Source organism: Lepidothrix coronata, unplaced genomic scaffold (assembly GCF_001604755.1).
Source record: "Lepidothrix coronata isolate B3197 unplaced genomic scaffold, Lepidothrix_coronata-1.0 Scaffold221, whole genome shotgun sequence".
Taxonomy (NCBI): Eukaryota; Metazoa; Chordata; class Aves; order Passeriformes; family Pipridae; genus Lepidothrix; species Lepidothrix coronata.
The window spans coordinates 1,166,509-1,190,123 of NW_016690401.1; the positions used below are offsets into that span (position 1 = coordinate 1,166,509).

General features: G+C 37.0%; 1 long non-coding RNA gene across 1 annotated transcript in view; it reads right to left on the reverse strand.

Moving 5' to 3' along the window:
* Positions 1–14,051: 14,051 nt before the first annotated feature.
* The window catches only part of LOC108506610, a 108,263-nt gene continuing 98,699 nt past the window's right edge, over positions 14,052–23,615 (reverse strand). The window contains exon 3 of the long non-coding RNA XR_001877813.1: positions 14,052–14,214. This is a non-coding gene — a long non-coding RNA (uncharacterized LOC108506610). The remainder of the gene's footprint in view (positions 14,215–23,615) is intronic.

The window sequence follows — 23,615 nt, forward strand, 5'->3', positions numbered from 1 at the left end:
GAAATTTGTCATTGACAATTCATCCATTTATTTCTGTGACTTAGAATGCATTCCTGAATAATTTTTTTTAACCTAGTTCTGCTATGCATTGCCCAGTTCAGTTAACAGACTATATGAACTACCTTCCTTAGCCAAATTTACATGCAATTTAGTGTTCATTTACACCTTCACTTGTTGCCTTTTGGAACTATGTTTGGAGACAACACGCCAAGATTTACACAGCATTTAGTGAAGTGGAGCCAAGAAGAAAAGCATTGAAAATAGGGCTGACACCACCACTGACTTTTGTACAATGAAAATGAAGCGTTTGTATTAAATATTTAATGTCAATATGACATAAAAATGAAAAAGGTTATGTTAACTATCCACATTTTTGGAAACTCCTCTTGATTTTTGTGGTCTTCATAGCAATGGGGTGGGGGGGTTATTTTATCAAAAAAGTATAATAGTTAAAATATTCCTCTTCAAATAGAAAAAAAAAGTTAAAGCCATAATTGAAATAATTAAAAAAAAATTAAAATTCAGAATCAGTGACATCATCCTTCTCTCTCTTTCCCTAAGCCTCTGTTATATCTACATAAACAAACACAGCACGAAGACATGCATCACACAAGACACATCTATTTTTAACTAAGAGGATAAGTTTTGACACAAAACAGGAACTAAGAGTAGTAACAGGAACTAAGTAGTAGCAGGAACTAAGAGTAGTAACAAAGTAGGTTTAGAAAACCTATTTTTTTAAGGAAGGTAAACTAAGGGAAAGCTCTGACTTTTCAAAGCCCTTCATCACCTTTAGTACTTTAGATAAGAGCAGATACACAGTCACTACTTGCTCCATGACAGATTCAAGGTGCAGTCCTGAGGGTGAGAAACAGTTTATAAAAGGTGAACCTCCAAGCAGTGGCTGGAAAGAACTGAAAAAAACTTAAAAAAAAATAAAAATCAAACAATGAGCAAGAAAACAAAATATTCAGGGTATAGATACCAAAGACATGTACTTCAGAGCAACTACAATTATATTTTTTTCAATTTTCTTTGACAGGCCAAATGAAAAGCTGTCTTTTCTAGTTGAACAAAGCTTTTTACTCTACTTTAAAAAAAAATTGGTTCATTTCTGTTTCAGTCTCACAAAGTAAATTGGAAGGTACCCCTGGAGTGCTGCTTACTAAACTGAGAGCAATAATTTCCTGCATTCTTTAGCAGGGGAAATGGCATTTCTATGAACTGAAAACTTCTCCAGGACAATGGCCATAAGTGTTTAAATCCCTCCCCCATGATGGAGTCCCAAAGGCACATTTCCCACCAAGATCCTCGGGTACCTGGTGTACAGGTGCTCTGAGGGACAAGGATGGCTCTGCTAAAGCTGTACTTGTCCTGGAGGGGCACGAGGGACAGCATGGCAAGTACACTGTCAGGCTGCACAATTTTTCCCCTGCCTTTTCTCCTGTCTTAATTAAAATTTTATGTGACCTTTTCACAGCAAACACCATCCACTACACCTAAGCAGGCAGAAATAACCAGCTCGTATTTCAAGCCATGATCTTCTCCCAAGGGACAGAAGTAGAGCACTCCTAGTTCTACACCAATATTTCAACCAGCAGGATCTTACAGAAAAGCAGAGTGGTTACCACTATTTTACCTTCATTGTTTTAGTTCAGCTCAAGTAAATTTTCCTATCACTCTGCTTTTTCTAGTCACTTGTATCTTTTACAGTGCTAATGAATTTGGTTTGGCCTTCTTTGGGAAATTCCTTGCGAAAGTCCCAGGCAATTCACCTCAAAGGCCTCTGGGTTGACAGCCCCTTAAAAAATTAAGTCAGAACATCAAACAGTTCACATTGTCACTAAGTTAACTCTAACATAGCACAAAATGAGCATTGCATGGTTATACTAATTGACTGGATGGGTATAATGATTTTTGAAAATATATCTTCCTCTGACTACACAGGTGTATTGTATTCTCTTCAGCAACTAATGAGTGGCTTGTCATAAAATATTTTATAGCAAGGGAATCATATGACTTTAGTGGCTGTTCACAGGAGTAGGTAGACTGGTACTTAATTTCTAGCTTGAATATACTTTATTTATTAATAAAGTAATTAAAGTTAAAATAAGATATAAATGTTAATTTTAAGAACAGGAAGAGTTACATAGGGAGAAAAATCACCTGTAAGTTGGTCAAAATGCTTGAGTACATCTTAACATAATGTTAGCAGACTTAAAGCAATTATGTTGTCAAGGTCTGTCATAAGTGCTTATGCTGCAAAACCCACTTTGTTTCTTATTTTCATTTGGAAAAGTGTCATCTGTCACATTTTCTACCTTTCTTTTCTTACAGGTACTCACAAACTATGAGCTTAGATCTTCGGCACTCACAGAACACTTCTGTGACCTTTTCAGTCATACCATTAGACTGATGAATTAATCCAGAGGACAACATTGTAAAGTGAATAATTAAGGCAGGTATATAAAGTGGTAAAAGTAACTGGCATGCCAACTGTTACATCTATCACTTGAATTACTGAATCTGACTTTAGGATTCTTCAGACTTGTAAAACGCTGAGTTACCTAACTGACTTATGTCCACAAACACACAGATGAACATCGTTTGGTTTTGGCTTTTTTAAAAAAACCTGTTACCTGCAGTGCCAGTTCAGTACCAAAATGCTTGGTACTGATTCTAGATCAGAATCAAACATCCACAGAGAAGCTGAGCTAGAATCACCTAACTCCATCCACAGCCAAGAATGAAGATATAATGTTTCAGCAGCAACAAAGTCACCAACAATATATTAAGACAGATTTTCGGATAGCTTAGTTAATAAATGAAATTCATAGTGAAGAATGAGAATTGGCACCCCATGCATTGCAGGCCCTAGGAAGGTCTGGTGGCACACTCTAAGCCTTTGCTCTATTTCAATTGCATATTCAGAGAGCGTGCTAACAATTTCTTAGGCAAGGCAAAACATACAGCTCTCCCAAGATTTCCTATGAGGTGCTTCATAAGGCTGTTGCGTTTATTTAACTACCACATTTTCAGGGATGTTGAGTTTATGATCCCCATGATTAATAGTGATATGCTTACAAAATACAAAGAAAGGAAATTAACTGCACTGTCCCTGAAGAATCGCTGGCTTTACCAGATAATTAAGAAGTTCTGCATTTTTTCCTTATGATTGGCTGTAATCAAAAAGATCATTTTTATTATGGGGTTTTTTTTCCCATCAAGACTTTTTTTCCTTTTGAAAAAGAAATAGCAGAGCAATCCAAGGAAATGAGTACATACAATGCAAGTACCATGCCTTGCTTATTACAGGAAGAAGTTTTAAATATTGTAATATTCTGATAACTACTTTTAACTACACACAGACCTCTAAGCAAACACTGTATTTCAGATATGTGTCCCATCTTTACATGTCACTTACAGTAAACTTATTGGTCATTAAAAGTTATAACTGCATTTATTAAAGTATTTTAAGATATTTTTTAACAAGGATGTTTGAATTATTTCCCCACTTGCTCTGCGTGAATCTGCAATTTGAATTAATTTAGCGTACTGAAGGATAAAAAAAAGCTTATAGATTTGCCTGTAATTATGGCAGCCTGATACATCCACTGTTTTGTTGGATACTTTCATACACATTTGGCTTTTTTGGTGACATACACTAATTGCACGGTTTTGCTTAAAAAGCAAAGCAGTTCTTTATTTGAAAAGGTTCAATACATAGCACTACTGTGGGACTTGATATCCACTGAACTTGGGTCTTAGAAGATGGCAAACATTTGCTCTGTGCAGGACATGCCTTTGCCTGTGGTGGGCCCAGTTTGCTTTGCAGAGGAGGTTTGGGAATGACGTCTCCTCCTCTGGGTTTCTGCACAAAGAGCGAGGCCCCTCTACAGAGCCAGGACAAAGGAAGAAACCATTCTGTGAAAGGCTAAGATGTGTCCCAAAAATTAGGAACTGCAGAAAAAGAAGTATCAGAAGGATATAAGAAAATTGAAAAGCCTGGGAGGCACCTGGTAAACCAAGCAGCCTGGGCCAGGATTTGAAGGAAGACAAAAGAACACAATTAGCACACACCGGTGGAGTAGGGCAGAAAGCACCATGCCTGGAAGGGGAAGAAGAAATCCCTCTGCACCACAGTCCCTGTACATCCACCTGGCTCACAGCCCTCTTTCCACTTTCTTCACAAGAGATTTCCAAGAATCCAGAATTCACTTAAACCCAACCTTCCAGAAAACAAATTTCTGGCATATCTTACAAATCCTGTGAAATCTAAAGGGACGAGTTGATTGGGAGATGAGGTAAAAGTGCAAATGAGGTCAATAAAACAAACTTGGAACATAAAATACTGTATAAAAGATTACTCTTTGAACTGTATACATTATGTAGCAGTTCTATGAAACGCTTAGATCTTTGCATTTTTCCTGTTCCAAAGAACATCCCTCATTTCCAGATTTCAGCAATTCAGGTTGTTGAAGGTTCTTTTCAAAAAGCTCTTGCTGTAAAATGCAGTTTAGGCAGTACAACAGGGAATAGGACGTTGTTATTGTTATTGAGTTTCTTGCTTCAGGGAAGACACTTGAAATTCTTAGTTTTCGAGCATTACTTAAATTGGTGACAAAAAGACATTTTAATTGTTTTCAACACTGGAACATAAGATTTTAGAATCTCTAAATGTACCATCTCTGTAGCTGGAGGTATGCATTATTTAAGCACTACAATAGCTCTCATTAAAACTTAACTCATTTTTTCGGCTTTCTCAAAACATCTGCTACTCGTGGGATCTGTTTTTGTAATTATAATAAACCAAATTTCTCTAGTGATGCTCCTTTAGTTGCAAAAACAAAAGGTTCATAGGATTTTTTCATAGCTTTGACAAACTAAACCTTTTTGCAACAGTAAGAATTACTAGATTTTTTATGTTGTTATTTTAAACCTATTGCTTTAAAAGTTGATGTCAACTCTTGACTTGGTTACCATAGTGCTATCACTTGAAACAAAACTCCAGAAGCATGTCCGTACAAAGGCTTAATAAAAGCAACTTCTTTCCCCTCGTTTAAAGCATATTGTGAAATTTATATATGACAAGTCACAAGCACAGTCTGAAAGCTGTACATGTACAAAGGATGCAAGGATAGAGGTGTCAAGGTATCGAAAGATTTGCTGCAGTTTTTAATTACTTGTTAGCAAAACTATTTGAAAGGGATTAAACACTTTGGAAAGTGGCATTATAAGCAACTATTATAGGGGTTGGTATCAATTTTTAAGGTTAGCAGGTTTGTCAGCTTGCTAAAAATATAAAATACAAAATATGGTGCAGGTCTTGTGACCGATGACAGCTGCTGAGTGTCCAACACTTTCAGAGATACAAGCCGGGTCTGCTTCTCTACAATAAACCAGATTTACAGCAAAAGGATGGAAGCTTTTACCTGTTAATTCTGAATAATGCTCTCTTTCTTTTTGCTAAGAATAAAAACCTAAATGCAGTGTCTGTGCTAGGGAAATGACAGGATGTGTGTAAAATGCTGATTCTCGACAACAAAGTTTCTGTTAATATTACATGTCCCCAGTTTAAATCAAGGTAACGTTAAAAACCATCCAGATGACATTTCACTAGAAAAGAAACACCAACTAAACAGACAAACAAACTTAAAAAAAAACAAATTCACAAACAATTCAAAACCATAATAAATTTTTATGTTATAGGTCAGGACTGCAGTATTACCTTTCTGATGCTGAATAATAACTACTATGAAAACAGTGATGGGTACATTCTTTTGAGAGAGAGCAGTAGAAAGCAAGTTGGAAGACTAAACAAAGGCAAGGGTAAACATTATCATTGGAAAAAAAATATTTCATTGACACAGAGTTATGAGATATCCGTCACAAGTACATGCCAGCTCACCACCTAATCTTAAGTTTTCATTTCAGTGCTTACAACTATATTTACTCTTCTTTTCCATGAGCATATAGAACCTCATATTGCCTTGATTTTTCCATCTGTTGCTTCAGTCGTTCATCACCAATCAATCAACACTGTTCCACCAACTACCATCAGGACATTTAAACAGGCTCCATCAGTGCTCTGAGGCCAATTATACAAGGTTCAATAAGACAAAGTCCCAGGTCCTATACATGGGTCACAACAGCTCCTGCAGAGTTACAAGCTGGGGTCGAGTGGCTTGAAAGCTGCCTGGTGGAAAAGGATCTGGGGGTGCCAATAAACAACTGGCTGAACATGAGCCAGCACATGCCCAGGGGGCCAAGAAGGCCAATGTCACCAGTGTCAGGAAGGCTGTATCAGCAGTATGGCAGCAGGACCAGGACAGTGATTGTTCCCTGTAATCAGCACTGGTGAGGCCACACCTCGAGTGCTGTGTCCAGTTTTGGGCCCCTCACTGCAAGACAGACATTAAGGTCCTGGAGCACATCCAGAGCTGCTGAAGGGTCCAGAGAGTAAATCATATGAGGAGTGGCTGAGGGAGCTGGGTTCTTTTAGAGTGGAGAAGAGGAGGCTCAGGGGTGACTTTATCACTCTCTAAAACTACCTGAAAGGAGGTTATATCAAGGTGGGGTTTGTCCTCTTCTCCCAGGCAACACACATCGAAGAAATATTTAGGTCAATTTAGCTAATTGTTATCCAGGTCAGAAATGCTTAAAAACATTCATGCAATGGAACAGAAAATCCTGTCACCTAAAAGGTACTTGTACAGCTTAGGTGAACTGAACCAGATTGTGGAAAAGGACAGGAATAAGTAGACATTCTTGATAGGCAACACATTTATGTGGCTATAGTCTGTATTCCATATTCTACTTATAAACCATAGACTTAATCTTCAATGACCACAAACCAGCAGACAGACTCACATCTACATTGGATGCAAATTTCCAGTAATTATCTTTTAGTGAAAAAGTTGAGTTTTGATGAAACAAAATATATTGAAGTATTTCCTAAAATAACTTGAAATATAAAGCTGATTGAAATTTTTAAATGAAAGTAGCTTAACCACATTCCCCTTTCTTTCCTTTTTTTTTTTAACAGCATTTGAAACTGACTGCACATCTTTTAATCCTTGCAAATTGAGCTCCAACAATTCCTTCATCAGCGCTTTTCATTGGTAAATAAGGTTCCATCTGGGCTGTAGAAATAGATGAGGAGGGCACAGTGGGACTAAATGTTTCCAGCACTCAATTGGCTTGAAATGTGGTCTGGTCTCTGAACACTCTGGGCCCAAGCAGATAAGAAACTGTCAGAGGCAATAATCATCTTCTCTTTATTATTTCCTTCTATTATGCTTTCTATTTGCATCCTGGGTCTCGATCCCCATTTATTTACCTTTTTTTATTTTATAGACAAACCTCCTATTCAGATTCAAACATTCAACCTTCCTAAGGTATCTTGGTGAATATCACATATACCATATAGCAATGCTAAACTTAACGAGCAGATTATATGGGCTTTTAAAATGTATTAACAGATGCAAACCTATGACAAAAAGATACCACTACCTGCACTAGGCTGGTTAAAGAAGCATAGGTTTACATTTCCATAACTATTTGGTTCACTGAGGTTAAATCCACTTTGTCTAAAGCTAAGAAATACTGTAGTCACATTAGGAGGTGGGTGTGGGAAAAAAACCTTCATAATAGATTTAAGGGACAAGAATCAAATGTATGTATTGCTTGTGCAGCAGATGTGATGAACAGAAGACGTGCAGTAAATTTCATGTTTTGGACTGGGACTGAAAACAGCACTACTAAGAGGGTCTTTTTGCTTGGCCTCTCCCTCCTCCCACCAGGATCAGTTATTCACCTCACCAAGGGAATTGAAATGGAATAGGTTAAGTGGATAATTTGGGTTATTACTATACTAAGTCATTAACTAGTCATTATCTCCAGTTCATATCTCTTCTTTCCAGTAAAATCTGCGTTAGCATAACTGAACTGAAATGGAGTGGCTCCAGTCTTTGGAGCCACTGAGGTCTAAACAAGAGGAAACACAGCATAAGAAACCCCACAGAAGTTGCTTCTGGACCAGAAGCATCACAGTGGGAGTCAATATGGGGAGCCAACAAGAGCTGGGATAGAGCACAAACTGACTTTGAAATCCCAGTAGGTCAGTACTGCCTATTTCTCTGCCTCAACGCCTCCTGCTCCAAATGGATTTCATAATTTGAAGATTTCCTAATTCTTTGATACTTTTCTCTACTTTATGTGTTAAGGCAACTGAAAAAACTCTTTGAACTTGCCTGGTCTACTAAGTGTAAAGGAAATTGCAATATATTGCATTTCAAATCATCGATGTTTTAGTTTTTTGTTATTTGTTCTATTTTTAAGTTATTTATTTATATGAAAAACATTACATCACTTGGAAGTTAAGCCAGTCCTTGTTCTCCTGCACCTAAACAAGGAAGTCTCTCTTTTTCTCCAGAAGCAGTTGCAAAAATCCTCAAGACTCTCCATTCAGAGCTGGTTTTACCTGTGCAAACATGAAACTTGATGCTGCCCTGTCAACAGGGGCCATTAGGAGTCCAGGGACTGCCACTCTACAATGTGAGACTGTCCCCTTTCAGTCACTGGAAAATACACACCCATGTCTTCAGCAGTGTCACCAGCATGTGCCGGGAGAGAAGCGCTCAGGCTGCACTGCTGAAGATGCTCTTCCAAATACTCTCCTGGTGGGCTGAGAGTCCCGTGGCTCAAGCCTCACACAGAGGCTGCAAATCTAGACTGCACAAGGCTTTTATGGAGGCTATCTAGAGATTAATGAACAATCATCTTCTCATGCAATTCAATACATTAAAGAAAAGGACTGTGTTTGTTTATCCATTTATTGAGAAGTTGAATAGATGGTAAGTTGTTTGTACCAGATTGTTATCAGCGGTTGAAAACTACTGTTTGGGCTTTTTCTTTAAAAGCTTAAACCAATATTAGAGATAAAAACAGAATAAAAATTAATGTATACAGGCTTCCACATTCAAGTGAAGAAAATTATTTTGCACAGCAAGCATTAAGATCAATTAAAATCCTTTACTTCAGATATAATTAACAAGCTTCACAAGCATAGAGTGATTTAATTTCTTGTATCAAACAAAATGCTGCTTTCTGACACTAAAGGACTATTCTCTCACAGCACTATGTGTTAAAATTCATCATTCCTGTATATTCAAACAGATGGGACTCAATGAAAACTTCTAATGAAATCAGCATTAACTTACATCCAGCATGCAAAATCTTTAAAGGACTTTCTTTAATGTTGTTTTTTATTGCACAGTTTCCTAATTAGAGTTAAATTGTTACATTCCCAAGATAAACCAGTCCTTACACTGGGTGAAAAGCATAAAAGGGAATTGAATACAGTTGTATAAAACACATATAAATAAAACTAAGATGTAATTCTTCAGGAAATAACCACAAAATAATTTCATGATAGACATTTATGCTTACTAATATTTACCCTTGTATTTGATTTAATTTTCATTGGTTTTTTTCACATGAGATTCAATTAGTCTGGCAAATGACATTCACAATCTAGGGGTTTTTCTCTCTAACATGGAGAATAGAAAATTAGCGTGTAAACCTGGCACAACCAGATGATTCAGATCTCAGTCAGTTCCTACACCACAGTGCAGAACACCAAGGCTGCAAAACCAAAGATACTGCAGCTCAGAACTTTTTTTCTTCCCTATTCCCTCTTAAAATTTCAGAGGAGAGAAATAAAATGAGGGGACTGTGTGTGTGTCATTACTCCAGTTCAATAAGGCTAAAAAAGTGCTGAGAAAGAAGTAATTTCTTGTCTGATCTTAGGTACACAGAAGTCAATAGTAACTTATTGACCATAAATATTTTCATTTCATAGCTCCCCACATCAGCAGCAGCACTACTGGCCTTTAATATTGTAATTTTAAACTTTCACTTAAGAAAACTTCGGAGACTTGCCAATGTAAGGGGCAAATAAGCAGAACAATTCTACAACACACACACACACACAAAAATAAATCTGTAATATGTCTATATTAACAATCCCATTATGATAAAAGCCCCTTCCTTTAGTTTTACAAGTGATATAATGACACAACATGACATGGAAACACTTTTCCCTCCTGGACATTTTGCCATTCCAGCAAGCACCGTTTGTTCTTTTTAAGCACATTCACACAAACAACGAATTCTGCTGTTACTCTCAGTGTGCCCATGCATGTGGCAGAACTGCACTGACAGACATTTTAACTCTGCCTTTCAAAGACTGGCAGGTTGATGCTGCAAGGCCCTGAATGAACTGACTGATCCAAGGATATCCACAGCTCCAAACGCATTCATAGCCATAGTCAGGATTAAAGGAATTTCCTCTGTAAACAGTTGCACTCACATTTGTGATCCCTTGCTGGCCACACAGTACACATTAAATGCATTATAAGAGCAAGTTCATAAAGCAGAGAATCTTGTTTATGCAAATGGGATGAAAATATCACAGTAGGTATCCCCTTTCTCCCTGAGCAGAGAAACCAGTATCAAAAATATTTAAACTTTTCTCCATTAGCTAGGATGCCTGCATTATACATTTTCATTCTACTTCAAGTTCCTAAAATGCAACAATAAAAAAATCCTTAAGGTAAGCACTTGGCATTTGTACCAGCCCAAAGAGCAGTCTATTTGCTCATATCTCCATAGCAGTTTACTTTGAAAGGGCAAGTTTTACAATTCTGATGGAAATTAGGTGAAATAAGTTATTTGAAACTGAGGAAAAAGAAGTGAAGAAGGAAGAAGAAACACAGCTTTTAAAGACATGCTCAAAGTGCCAGGCAATATCACACAACATTCACTTTATTTAAAGTCCACGCTGAATGCCAAAAAACTCCCTACCTTCTGCCTGGTTCTTGACACGTGCCATAACTAAAAAATTTTATTATGTTACATTAAGAGAATAAAGTGCCCTAAGAAACTACAGAAATACATCATAATGTGCCTTTAGTTAATTAGAAAGTATTTTCGATACAAAATCTATGATGCCTTTCCTTTTAGATTTTACTATCTAACATAAGAATACATTTATAGGAGTTTTGCAACAAGGTCCCAGAACTTCCTATTTGCTACTCTAGAAATAAGCCTCAAAGCTTTGAATATCCCATCTTAAATTTTTGGTTCTTTGTTTTGAAAGATGTGATACTCAATCTGTGATTTTAAAGAAAAACCTGTAGAGAATGTATTGACACAATCTTCTGGACAAATTTTTCCTCTTCTAACAAGATTACTCATGAGTATTCTTCTGATAGGGCCCACAAAGAGCAAACAACTCCCTTTATAGGACTCCATCATAATCCAACCTCACAAAGAACAATAAATTAAAAAATCTGTTTCCAAAAATTGAGTTGTTTGTTTCTTGTATCTCCCAGATGGAAAACACTTTTGTTAAATCATTGCAAGTGAAATTAGGCAGCTTGTTAGTGAAGCTTAATCATTCATTAGCATTTTAAATTCCTGCAAAGGGACAAAATACTTCAGTTTCTGGCTGCCTGAAGATTAACAGCTAATGCTTTTTGTTTATATGTAAACATCTAAAGTCTGTATCAGGAATTAGCTAAAGAACACTGGGTAAAATTTTTATTTTTTCAAACGTTGTTGGAGCTCACAATATTCCTCTTTTCTGATTATTTTTATTATCCCTTCCCCTCATTGTTTTCATTATTTTCTTACAACTTTGCCCACAGCAAGGTCTTTTTGCTTTCCTTTGACATAGCTCTAGGTATTGGCTATAAATGAGTATGTTTCTTCCAATATACTTATCCAAAATGGGCAGATTTAGATAAGTGAATTTGTATTATAGAGACTCCACACATTAGCTCAACATTACACTACAAATCCATACACAAAGGGATATGGAGAGAACAGAATTATGGATGAAGGTATCAACTCTTTATTAATAAAGTAAAATGACCTGTTGTCCTGGTCTAATAGCAGGAAATAAATGAGATTCAGACAATCAAAACTGAACTAAATCTAATACTAGATTTCATCTAGTTAAAAGAAGAACCATGCCACATAAAGCAGGTGGTTAAGCATCCTCGCAGAGAATCAAAGGAAGAAAACCCAATAACTAGCTTGTTCTATGTGCAACTATTTCAAAGACTTTGGCAAAAGCTGAGATCGCAGAAAAATCCCAAAAGACCTTCACAGAATTGGAAATCTTTGCCAGATCACCTAAATTACAGGTTTCAGTGACTTCGGCACCTGTGGACAAGCTACACACTTATTTTATATTATTCTCCACTTTTTACTGCTCACTGAAGAAGGGAAAAAGCTTTCAGGATCACAGTCATGTGTGGCTTTAGCTGGTGGGGTACAAGCCCTGTTCCCAAGTCAATTACATGTCATTTTTGCTGCTTTTACTGTAGGAGAGGGTGTTCTACAAGAGAGAGGCAAAATACACAACTCCAGTCTGTGAAGCAGAAAATATCAGACAGAGCCTTTTACCCTGTGTCTAGTGTACCATTAAGTTTTAGAGGAATGGTAGGTTACTGGTCAGTCTCCAAATGTACTAGAAGTTGATCAGTAAAGACTCCAGCTTCTACAAATTGACTGAGATTTCTAAGAGTCAAAGTCTAAATTGCAATAAAAGTTTAAAATAACCCCAAACAACACCATTCATGTTTCAATCATGAATGAAACAAATGTAACTCCTTCTCACTTCAACTTCCTACCTTCCTAAACTTTTGCTTGTAGCTGTTGAGATAATTATGTTTAAAAAAATGTATCACAGCAACAGCCTGAACTCAGCATATCATTCCTAGCAGTCTCCTAGAAATACGAAATTGTAGCAAAATTTATAGACAATAACACAATGTATCACCTTCCTGCTCTGTGAGCAGTCTTCATTCATTTCAAGAGCGTTTTAAAAGCACCAATACCACAATGCTGAGTACAAATAGAAAGGGCAGGCAGGCTCCCACCATGCTAATTGTCTCACCTAGGGGATGCTGGCAACAGCCCATATGAACAATTCCAAAGCTTTCCTCTCCCCTCCTACTCCTTTGTCTAATATTTTTCACTATAATCACACTCGGGAAGAAAATTACGAAGCTAAGAATGACAAGTGGTTCTTGCCTCAGCTAAAACTATTCGGAAATAATAGAAGGCAAGATCAAGAGGCGTAGATATAGAAAGGCTTTTGCCCTTGTAGCAACAGAAAAATAAGTGAAACCACTGAAGGCCATTTGATGAGGCAAATGCATGCTTTCTGTTTTTCTGGTTGAGAGGTCCAAGGATTTCCACAGCTCATTTGCTGCAAAGGTCAAATCCAACCCGTGAAATTTCCTCCAAACATACAGCCTTTTTACTACAGCCATCTACGACTGTCATCTCCCTCTTAGCCACCTACAGAAAACTAATCACCCCAGCGTGCAGCTTAATATAAATGGCTGTAACAAGGCCTTTGCACAGCAACAGCAATAAAAGCCAGCACCAAAATGTCCACAACAAAACCTGATCTCAGATTTCCCTGTGGAAGCTCTTTAAGTCAGGTTTGTGTACACACTGCTCATAGTTCATTTCCAGTCTCTGCTTCCCAATGGGCAGGTGTTCAAATTGTATTGTAGTACTTACCTCCCACTTTATCCCACAAGGATGTGAAAGTGGCTAACTTCACAAACAGCAAAGGGTATAACCAGAAATGTATATTAATTTGGTAATTAGCCTTTTGTAGCAGACCAGAAGCCTTTCAGCCTTCAGGTATTATTTTTCCATTTTCTGAGTGTAAGAGGAAGAAGCCTATAAAAATTCTTTAGCAAACAGAAACAGATACCCTAACTACAGCACAGATGCACTAACTACTTTCAAGTCTTGGTTTGAAAACTTCAATAAACCTTAGGGGAAAAATTCAAACCCCAAAGCTAAAGAGTCGTTTTCATTTTCCCTTTACTTTTGCTCCTTTCCTGCAACAAATTTCAGTCCACACAACTGCACAGATTCAAGCAGGCAGAACTCATCACTCTGGGGAACATGAATAAAAAAATAAATAAATAAATAAAAAAGGTAAGCTTTCTTACCTCTGAGAAGCATTTCCTTTTGACTCCTCTGGGTTTCCTCCAGATGAAGTAGTAACTGGCAGGTCCTTGTTGATAGACACTGACCACAGGTCATGTGAATCAGCACAGGCAAATTTCTGATTTTCATCTTTACGGAGCATCACAGAGTAGCAGAACTATTACACAGCATCTGGAATGTGAATTGGAAAATAATTCAAGATTAATAACTTTCAAATCTGTTTTGGTCTTTCAGGGAAAATTGCCAACAATGGAATGACACTAATTATTACATAATCAACATTAGTTAGTGACATGAGTTTATTGTTATAGTTCATGGTTAGTGTGAAAGATAGTGGGGCTGAAGGCAAAAGGAGGCAGTTTTAGTCAACCTCTAAAAATTAATTTCAGGAAGAAGTTCATGCAAAAGCACTTGCCTTCCAGAATGTCAAGAGGCATTTCTCCTCTATCTTTTATAACTGAAGTCCTGCTCTATGGTGGCTTGCAAAAGGCAAATAAAGAAAAGGCTGTTCAAGAGACTTAAATGCTCTAATATGGACTCTATTACAGGATTTTAAATAGAGAGAGAAGAAATCAAGATGGTAATGGAAACAGTGCATCCTGCTCAAACACATTTTTCTAATATTGACAAAAATTGCTTATTAGTATTTTAATACCACAGATTTCCACTTATTAAATATAGCATTTAGTGAGTTTACACTATTGCTAAAGTTCTGAAGATTAAAATGTAGCTCATTAGCATGAATCCATTTTGACCGTGTGTGATAAAGCATGAACTCGCATAAATCATTCATAAAGGACACCTTTACATTTCTTCCCACAACTCCTTAGTATTATTTCATTCTTTTCCAGAAGTAAGTATTGACTGCAGCTAAAGTATCTGCTCATTACAGATCACAGTTCAGCTCCCAACTAAGCTGGATCAATTACATCAGGGACCAAACACTGGAAAATAATACAAATATTTTCTTCTACTTAAATGGCAAAAAACCCCTAAATTAAAAAGTATCTTTGGCTCTGCATGTGCACACAAGGCTTTGTTTTTAATAGAACTTTTCTCAGAGCAGTTTTACATTTAAATTCTTATGAAAGAAGAAGAAACAAACCAATGCAGACTGACCTGACGGTAAATTTTAAAAAAATAATTAAAAAAAAAAGTAGTATTGAAGGTTATTGTGGTTTATCTGCTTATGATCAAAAAATTAAACTGGCCACAAAAATCTTATCTCACAAACACCAAAGTATTATTCAACTGAGTAATGTATTTAGACTATATATAAACTATAGAAGCATCACAGACCAAGGTGGCAAAACATGGTAAAACCCAAAGATAAACTCAACTTTAATTAGAAGGAATCAGTTCTCAAAGAAAATCCAACGAAGATCTTGCTGTTTTCCCGCAACTTTAATGAATCCCTGCATTTGCTTCACTGAACAACTAATTCATTATTATAACTAGAACTTGAAACTAAACTGTCTTATCAGAAAAAATATGAACTTAGTTTTTTCTCTGGGGACTTAAAATTTCCCATTTTACTCATGGGTAGCTTTTACTTAAGTAAAATTAGAGTCCTTATTTATGTTGCTGTTCAAAGAATTGTTATTGTATTTAGTTAAATCACATCAGCATACACTATTATATCATGTTCTTATCAGACTTCTACATTTTTAAAGGAAGATTATGTCCTAAAAAGTGAAACCAAGAAAGCAAAAGAATTCAGTGTATTTTCTTCTCCATATCCAGTTTCAGTACCAGAGTTATTGCCTTGCTGGAGCATCTTTATGACTCAATATATTTCAAAACCACTTTCAGAATACAGAAAAATAGTTTCATGAAAATAATTCATCTTTGAGTTTAATTTTACATCTAGAACATAATGGAATATTTAATACTTGTCAAGTCAACTCCATAAAGTTACTTTATATTGTTCAAATGTGGGAGAAATAGAAGACAAGGGCATATTTGCATCAGATGGTGCAAGACTATATGTATATATCCTACTTAAATCAGTTGCAAAAGCTTGCAAAAGCTTACAAAACCCGCACAAAACTACAAACAAACAAACAAAAAAAACCCCCTAGCCATGGCTTATTTATTCCACTTAGTGCTGCTCACTGAGAATGGATGACATAAGGAGGCAGACTGCTCCCAGAACACAAGGCACTATGCAGCCTGAAAGAGCATTACATCACACTGTGTGACCCGAGAGACTTAACCCATTTTGATCAAACTGAATTTTCTGATATCAAAACTGTTCTTAGATCAGAAAAAAAAAAAAAAAATAAAAGAAAGAAAAAGAAAAAAAAATTAGTGCCTTAGACTTTAAATCAGCCTACTAGAAAGTAATCCTCCATCCCATAAGCAAACAATATAATTCAAAACATAAGAGGCGGGAGCCATGGTAATTCAGCTTTAAGATTCTGTAATTCTTATCCAGGCAAGCTTCTTTCCTCAAGAGAACAAGTGCCCTGAAATCCTGCCACGGTGGAGCACTCCAACAAGCAATGAACCCTCAGCATAATATTAAAACCAAACACTACACACAAACCTAAGATATACAGAAATACACAGTTTTGTACATACATAAATTAAGAGTCCTCTTTACAGTTTTCAGTTAACCCAAACAGCATTTGCCACTCATTTTTTTAATTTTTTTTTAGTTGAAGAACATTCAAATGGATTCTGGCAGAGTTGCACGCACGGAAACACTCATTCCAGCAGAAGCACAAAGCGTGTCAGCAGGACAGGCTGGAAATCAAAACAATAATGTGCTTTTCTTCCACGGTTGAAGCCTTCGTTTGGACAAGTGGTTGAGCAGCACTGACCACAATCCCCTCAGTCAGTTTGATTAGCTATGATCCCACTTAGTCCCACAGTGCCCTTTAATAGCCTCGGGACATTTACAAAATTGGTGCTTGGGAGATTAGGAACACTAGGTTTCTGTTCCAGAAAAGCTAAAACCAGTTGTTTTCAGAATGAAGTCATACTGATATATCATTAGCAACTAAAGATAACACCAGTGACCTCTGCTACGTTCAAGGGCTCATAAATAATTAAAAAATAAAATTTTCCTAAGTGTCTGGTTAAACCCAGGCATCTAAACCCCATTTAGGTCCCCAGATAAGATGCTTGATTTTAAAAGGCATTTGTTTACTATCCATCACAGTGATTTTCACTGATCACTCATTTACATACATTTCCTTACCTAAGAATTGTTTTCTTTTAATTCAGTGCTTTACAGGGGCACCTTTCTGTGCATTAAAGCATCTGTTCTTATTAGCAAAAATAAAAGGTGACTGTAAGTCCCCGCTAGTGCAACAGCATATCAAAATTCAGAACTGAGGAAAAACAAGACAAAAATAAAAAGACACAGCTCCCCAAGACAACTGTGTACCTACAACCACCTCTACAAATGGAATTTATCAAAAGGTCAAACCTAAAAAAACAGAAATTCATAAATACTAATTATCACCTTGCCAGTGATTGCATGATAACATTTACTAATGCATAATTGAATAAGAAAAAATTAAAAAAAACAGAGAGCGTGGGTAGATTTAATAATTAATTCCTCCCACACTAATCAGTTTCTGACTATTCTAATAAGCGTAATTATATATTCTTGCTTCCTTTTTCTTTTCTTCTTCCTTTGTGAGTAACAAACTGAGTCTGTCTTTCTAAACCTAAAGAGAAGGGGAACTACAGCAACAATAATTTTTAGCAGTTCTAAATTTCTAAATGTTTTAATTGTATCTAGGTTTGTATTTTATTACTGAATACTACTAGGATTCTTTGTTTTGCAAAACAATAGTAATTTCAAGTTATCTCATTAGAAGTAGATCATCCTCCCTCAAGTCTTCTTCCTAAATTACACATTTGTAATCCAGTGTATTTATTTATGTGTATTATTATAAACATAAGTTAGCAGCCACCATCCACCATCCCCCACTGTCCCAGCAGGGTTATGGTTAAGGACAGCTCGTCTCCACTGTCCCAGGTCTGAGCAGACAGAAGGGTGGATGCTGTTCACAGTCCCAGGGTCAGCAATGTCAGGATGTAATTACACGATTACAGCACTGATTTGCAGGCAGCCACAGCGAGCTCACACATGCTTTTACTGTACAAGGGATAAACAAGACTAAAAGCACAAGAGCAGCTGCCAGAAACATGGTAGGAGACGCTGCTTAAAATCCCACACAGGTCTAGTGACCATGGATAATATAAGCACAACATATCACAGTAACTGTTAGCCATAGGGGAAGTGCCAAACTATTAAGTCAAATGAGAATTTTAACTTTTTTTTTAAACTTCAGCCAAATTTTATCTTGTCACAATATTTTGTTAGACCAACACGTTCTGCAGGCTAATGTTGGAACAGTGTCAATAGAAAAAAAAAAAAATCAAAACAGAAGGGCACACAGTCCTCTATAGGCCACATGAAAACAAAATTGCTATAATGTTTGTCACAACACACTAAAAACACACCCCACTGTGAATAAGATGGACTTCTGGGCAATGCCACAGAGTCTCAGGTCTTGCATAGCACAGCCTTCAGCAGAGTGGTAGAGCAGAGATGTGCTGTGGGAGAAGGATGAGCAGCAATTCCTGTCTTTACTAATCCCAGCTGAGTTATTGTTTGACCTAACATCACATATTAGCTACTTAATTCCTCCACAGAGGCTTATTTCCTCCATGGCATTCAACAATCAATACTGCAAGCTTGCTGGCTCTGGTCAATGTGCTGCCGTGCGGTGGTTTTTGGTTTGCTTTTTTTGCTTCCTTTCCTAGAACTGATCCATTATTTCACAAAAACACTTTAGGAGACTACATAAGCCCATGGAAAGCTCACCAGAATCAGTTTGCAACTTCTATCTGGATACATGAAAAAACCCAAAATCAAACAACAAGTATGACAAGACAAGGAGCAAGCTGAGTGACCCTGGAATAGGTCACAGCACCACAGGCATTCCAAGCTCCTCACTGCACACTAACCAAAGGTAAGGTACACAACTTACATTCCAACTATCTCCAGCAGATTCACTTGTTACTGAGCCATAATTATTATTTTAAAAGTTTGTCAGGAACAGAAGAGGAAGTGGAGGATGTAAGAGCACAGAGATATTCAACCAAGCATGTGAGGGGGAAGAGCAGTAGAGTCATTAATACTTCATTCTTCTATGAAGAAATATTATATTGATTTTTTCTAGTAATTCACAAAACCATTCAAGATCTTTAGTAGAAGAAATACACCTATGAAGAATTCTGCTAAAGTGAGAAAGCAATATGGGAAAGTTTGTTTTAACATTTTTATGTGGTCGCTAAAAATAGGTTAGCAAATTATAATTTGATGTCTATACCATAATAAAAACAATTAAGATTTAGAGAATGGAAAAAACCAGATGGTTACTGTTTGGTTTTATTGAAGCTTCTGTAATTTCTACAAGCAGGCTAGCAGCTTATTTCAAAATCTCTCTCCGATTCCCTGGAAACAAATTATCTTTTCTGAATTTCTTTAAGCTTGTACTTTTACTTAAAAAAAGAAATAATGTACCAAAATACTCAGGCTTAAGAAGTTTGCTACAAAAACAGTAGCAGAATTTGAGTTAAAAATTATTATTCCTTTGTCTGAGCAGATAACCTCACAAACAACTCACAGCCCCTCTAAATCTTTCCCCTTTGGTCAGGATGAAAGATAATATTAGTGAATATGGCAGACACAAGCAAAAGAGTATATATATGCTGCCAGGGATTAAGCAAAGTGTTTTCAAACTAGAATGGATGAGGGGGCCTATTTAATATTGGGACTGCTTTCTGACAGTTTTAATTTACACATCAAAAGAGAAATACACTCTAAGATTTTGTCACCGTAATGGTTTTGCTATTACATTAACTAGCAATTACTGCACAATGCCATGCAAGCTGACTAGGCTTTAAATGCCAAGTCCCAATTTCCAAACCTCCTTAGGTTGTTATTTCAGCATCTTCCACACTTTGAAGGGAGAAAATTACGAAGGTTACAATTGCATAGATTAATAATGGCTAAAAATGCCTACAATCGCTGTTTTCCAGCCTCTGTACAAGGAAGCAGAAAAATATCAGTTGTGGTTTACTCTTTCCTCTGTTTTACCCAGTATTTGAGATGCAAAGCACAAGGGTGAAAGCCATCACAGGTTCTCTTCCCCTTCTCCTTCTGGGAAAGTGCTGGCTACCCTGGGACAGCTAATTTTGCATTTGAGCATCTCTACAATAGCACATTGCATTGGATCAGTGCCTTTGGTGGGGAAAATACAGCCACTTAATGTATCCTCTGTGCACTTGAGAAACAGCAATTCCTCCAAAGAGCTCATGTAAATTCCAAATTTGAAAACACCTTGTTTACAGGGCAGGAAACAAAAAGGAGAGAATTAGGGGGAACACAGAGTTTTCTGCTTGCTCTTCTGCATCTGGAATGTCGCTAATATTACTGCAGAGTTTGGGAATATTATGTGTCCCTTCTTTCAAATGAGTTCACTGTTTCCCTCAGTGGTTTATCAGGTTTTATATACAAACTCTTCAAGGTCAAGATCAAGACAAAATCAAGCCCATATAGGAAATCAGAAGGAACACTGAAGTTACTCAAAACCCTGCACACATCAGAGTGCAGACTGAAGAAGTTAGATGAACTGAGGAAAGCCACTAAAGAACAAACAAACAACGCCCCCCGAAAACCCACTCTGCCACTCAGCCAAGAGGGTTTCTATGTTCCACTCATCTGTATCAAGCTACTTCCCAATGCAAATTTTTTCTGTGTCAAGAGATGATGCATTTTCTTTACTTTTTGATTTCAGTTTTCCCTTTCACAGTTTAGACATATTGCTGACCCAAAACCAGTGCGTATTTTGCCTGCATTCTGCAGTAGCCACAATTATGAACTGGCCATCTGTAAATACTCAGTTTTGATTTGCTGACTGTTTAATGCAAAGGTTCAACACTGTTCTGTCAGAGCTGGATTCTCCTTCATATACTTTGATTTGTTCTTTCTATGCCCTGGGTCAGCTCTCCCACTGAATGCCTCCAGAGCACTTAATTAATATGTTACTAGGCAGACCCCTACCTGATACAAATCAGAGGTCAACTGTAATTTGCCTTAATAGAATTATGTCTATTTATGGAAATAAACAGATCATTTCTCTGTTCAAGGATGGGCATGGTTTTCCCTGCAATAACATTTGATACCAGATGTCTTTCCTTGCAATCAGCGCATTTTCTGTTCTGCAGTAGTTCAAGTTCTTTTTAGTGTGAAGTCGGTGTCACCTGCTAAGGGGCATGAGCCAAATTCTGCAGTACAGTAACAGAAGCATCCTAAAATAGAGACAGGCACTTAGAGCTGTGCAGGCTGGTCACACAGCTCCATAATTAATCCTTCAAACAAAATTTCAAAGGGTTCACATTGATTTTGGTGGATGCATTTTCCTGGCTACTTGATGAAATCAAGTTGGCTTGTAATAACTTTGAAACAGAAAAGGCTAAAACAGATAATACCGAGTCAATGACTTCATGCGCTTCTTACCTATTGTAGTTATTAATGACTCCTAACCAATATGCAATGCAGTTTCCTCAAAAAAAACCAAAAAAAAAACCAACTAAAACCCTTAGGTCTCCTCCCCAACTATTCTGGTATTGCTTCCCATCATTAAAAATATTTTCCCACTCATCTCGCAGAAATACATTAATTCCTCATCAACTTTAAAGGCCAAACCTAAAGCCACTGGGAAGACTGACTGGATCAGAGTTTTGCAGTAGTTCCTGTCGGGCAAGCTGGGAGCACTGAGCACTCACAAATGGTCCTTTAACCGCTCCTTGATCTCCTCAGCTGGCCCTGCTTGCCTTCCCACACTTCTTCTTTCCATTAGTATTCAAATTCTCTGTGCTGAAAATATGACCTGTAAGGAGGTATTAGTTTTAGCAATTGAAATACATGTAATACAGTTTTTTGTCTAGAGTAATTTGTGAAAAGGAAAGCAGTATAGCAAATAAACATGTTTCATACACCTGTGTTAAACTGCACAAGGCAGTTTTACTCTTCCTTTTTGAATATCCCTGACAAAAGAATAGTTTCCATTTACTCTCTGTAATACATGGGTCCAACTGCTATTTCTAGAATAACATAACAGACATTTCACTCCCTCTCAACCCTCCACACTAGCGAGTCAACAGCTGGTTATGCAATGCACACATATGTAAACAGATTTTTTTTTCCCTAATCTCAAAGCTTTCTACCCTGTAATTTTAATCCTCTAACATCGGTATGAGCAATGTCCCATGACATTATTTACCTCAGACAGCTTCAAGAGCCTCTTTGTTAGACAGCAAGACCAGAAGATGCTTCTGAAGAAGAGAACTAACAGCCTCCTATTGCAATAAATAACTGGATTTTTTTTTTTTGTAAGTATCTGTTGACTGCAATTATTTCTCTGTTTTCCGGGAAATTGAAAAAAAAAAAAAAAAGTCAGCGTTCAGAAAGAGTTAAATGTTCCTTTAAATTGACTTTGAAAAGAACTGCAGGGAGGCAAGAGAGCATTTCCCTTGATTTCTAACTATTAAAAAAAAAGTGGCTTGGACTAAAAGAAGAGATGATGTACTAACAAAAGGAGTTAACAACTATAGAGATAATCATCTGCTTTTGGATTTGCCACTCAGTAGGTACAGATACATATTCAAAAATTACACTAAGCAAGAAAGAGTTAAACATTTTACTAGGAGTTCAAATTACTTATTTACATCATCTTTCTCCTTACCCTTTAATCCTAGAAAAGGAATCTGTTTAACCTAATGAGGTTATTCAGCTGGGCCTTAATTTTCTTTAATTATTCAGTTCCTGTAAACAAACATTCCATGCCCTGCATCTATCAAGTCCACAAAACATGAAGCAGAAGAGAGGACTCGATGATCCTTGTGTGTCCCTTCCATCTCAGCATATTCTGTGATACTCTACTTCATTTTATACCAGTTGAAAGTTTCTTCTACTCTCCTGTTAGTGTTGCCATGCCACCAGGATCTGATGTTCAAAGAGCAAACCAGATGCCCAATTTAGTAAAAACAACAACAAAAACTGCAACCCCTCACCCAAGTAAAGTTATATATCTGAGCAGCTCTCACTAAACTGACTGAGAGGTGCAAGGCACTGGTGCGTTATTGGTCTCATCACTCAAGGGCTTCAGGGTACACGGCGTCGAGCCTGGTGTGCATCCAGACATTCATTTGTGTCCTGACTCGGTGACTACGGCTGGAATCACAGCTGCAAACCAACCAGTTGATAAATCTGTTTGCAATGAAGGTCTTCCTGACGCTTTGAGTAGGAAAAAAAATGCAGTGGCAAAAACAAAGAGAGCAATATCTTCATTCTAAACAAGACAATCACTTAGTTCATGAAACATGGCTGTGTGGAATCTGCAAGCACGGATCACAAGCAGACTAGATTTAGGAATTCAGTCACCTGCATTTATTCTCTTCACAATTTTTTTTAAAAAGCTGTAGATTCTCACATTTATGATTTCATTGTGCTTTAATTCACTTGCGCTTTAACAAGTGAAAAG